We start from the raw sequence: 2,500 nt of genomic DNA on the forward strand, positions 1-2,500 counted from the left end.
TGTGCCGCGGCTCTAATTGGATGCACTTTTATTTTTCGCAATAACAAGGTGCTGCAGCAGCTGTCAGCCCGCCGTCAGAGGAGACGGGAGACGGCGAGGGCTGATGAGAGGACGGGCCGGCTTGTTTTAATGACGGAGAGCCGAGAGTTTGGTGTTAAACACATTCAGATCTCGCCCACGTCGCTGACTCTCTACATGCTCTCTCTCTCAGAGACATTTAGAGTGATGGGCTGTTTCCTCTCGCGCCCACAAAGCCTCTCCTCTGAGGGCCTCTGGGTGTGTGTGTGTCTCTGTGTGTGTGTGTGTGTGTGTCTCTATGTGTGTGTGTCTGTGTGTGTCTGTGTGTGTGTGTGTGTGTGTGTGTGTGTTTGTGTGTGTGTCTCTATGTGTGTGTGTGTGTGTGTGTGTGTCTCTATGTGTGTGTGTGTGTGTGTGTGTTTGTGTGTGTCTCTATGTGTGTGTGTGTGTGTGTGTCTCTATGTGTGTGTGTGTGTGTGTGTTTGTGTGTGTCTCTATGTGTGTGTGTGTGTGTGTGTCTCTATGTGTGTGTGTGTGTGTGTGTGTGTGTGTGTGTGTGTGTCTCTGTGTGTGTGTGTGTGTGTGTGTGTCTCTATGTGTGTGTGTGTGTGTGTGTGTGTGTCTCTATGTGTGTGTGTGTCTGTGTGTGTGTGTGTGTGTGTGTGTGTCTCTATGTGTGTGTGTGTGTGTGTGTGTGTGTGTGTCTCTATGTGTGTGTGTGTGTGTGTGTGTGTGTGTGTGTGTGTGTGTGTGTGTGTGTCTCTATGTGTGTGTGTGTGTGTGTGTGTGTCTCTATGTGTGTGTGTGTGTGTGTGTGTCTCTATGTGTGTGTGTGTGTGTGTGTGTGTGTGTGTCTCTATGTGTGTGTGTGTGTGTGTGTGTGTGTGTCTCTATGTGTGTGTGTGTGTGTGTGTGTGTGTCTCTATGTGTGTGTGTGTGTGTGTGTGTGTGTGTGTCTGTGTGTGTGTGTGTGTGTGTGTGTGTGTCTCTATGTGTGTGTGTGTGTGTGTGTGTGTCTCTATGTGTGTGTGTGTGTGTGTGTCTCTATGTGTGTGTGTGTGTGTGTGTGTGTGTGTGTGTGTGTGTCTCTGTGTGTGTGTGTGTGTGTGTGTCTCTATGTGTGTGTGTGTGTGTGTGTGTGTGTGTCTCTATGTGTGTGTGTGTGTGTGTGTGTGTGTGTGTCTCTATGTGTGTGTGTGTGTGTGTGTGTGTGTGTGTGTGTGTGTCTCTATGTGTGTGTGTGTGTGTGTGTGTGTGTGTGTCTCTATGTGTGTGTGTGTGTGTGTGTGTGTGTGTGTGTGTGTGTGTGTCTGATCCCAGCAGCTTTTTAAAGACTCTTTGTTTCTCCTCAGAGGCGCTGGTTGACCTCTGCCCTCCAGATCTTAGAGTCACAGCCGCGCAGAAAAGGAAAAGGGATAATTCTGATATTTTGAAGTGCCGTTGAGCTCCTCATTCACAGTCAATGACTACCGTTACTTCCACATAACATGCCAGTGTTCTGCTCTTATCTGAGCTGTTGACCTGGCTAAAATTCCTGTTCACATGCAGCTGCATTGTTCCCCACTTTTTCCACATTTTTGGTCGCCTCTTTTATGGCTTTTTTTTTCATGTTTTTGATAATGTTTAGCAGTAGCTGTGTTTCCTCTTCTTTTGTTTTTGAGCCATGCTTTTCTACCGCAGCCCTGCAAACTGTCGGCTGGTTGGTTTGTGTTCAGTAACTGTAGCAACACACAGACCTGACCGTAAGCCCAAAGCCCAGCCCGTATTGCCCAGCGACAGCCCCGAAACCTGAAGGATCTGGAGAAGGTCTGTATGGAGGAGTGGGCCAAAATCCCTGATGCAGTGTGTGCAAACCTGGTCAAGAACTACAGGAAACGTATAATCTCTGTAAAGGCAAACAAAGGTTTCTGTACCAAATATTTAGTTCTGCTTTTCTGATGTATCAAATACATGTCATGCAATAAAATGCAAATTAATTATTTAAAAATCATACAATGTGATTTTCTGGATTTTTGTAGACGAGTACCTATGATACAAATTACAGACCTCTACATGCTTTGTGAGTGGGAAAACCTGCAAAATCGGCAGTGTTCTCCCCACAGTATACATCACAAAGCTAGCCTGACAAGCCAGCTCCACATCCAGATGTTGTGTCTGGGAACTCCCCATTGACTGGGCTCAATCTGAGGGGCGGGATAAACTGTTGTCTATCAAATTCCCTTTGCACGCAATAGGATAGCGCTACAACCAATCAGAGCAACGCTAGTTGATAGATTAGACTTTAAACTCTGAACACATCTTCCTTTTTTAAGAATGACTTCAGTGCCGTTCTTTGTTCTTTTCTCAAAGAAAAGCTGAACTCCAAGTCTTCCAAAGACCGCTGTAAACCAGCAGCAGCAGCAGCCATAAGCCCCGCCCACCGACTCTATACACGATGTGATTGGCCTGACCAGAGTTTGGTTTTTCAGTTCGCAAGCCAACG

This window comes from Sander lucioperca, chromosome 1, assembly GCF_008315115.2.
Source record: "Sander lucioperca isolate FBNREF2018 chromosome 1, SLUC_FBN_1.2, whole genome shotgun sequence".
In the NCBI taxonomy this organism is placed as follows: Eukaryota; Metazoa; Chordata; class Actinopteri; order Perciformes; family Percidae; genus Sander; species Sander lucioperca.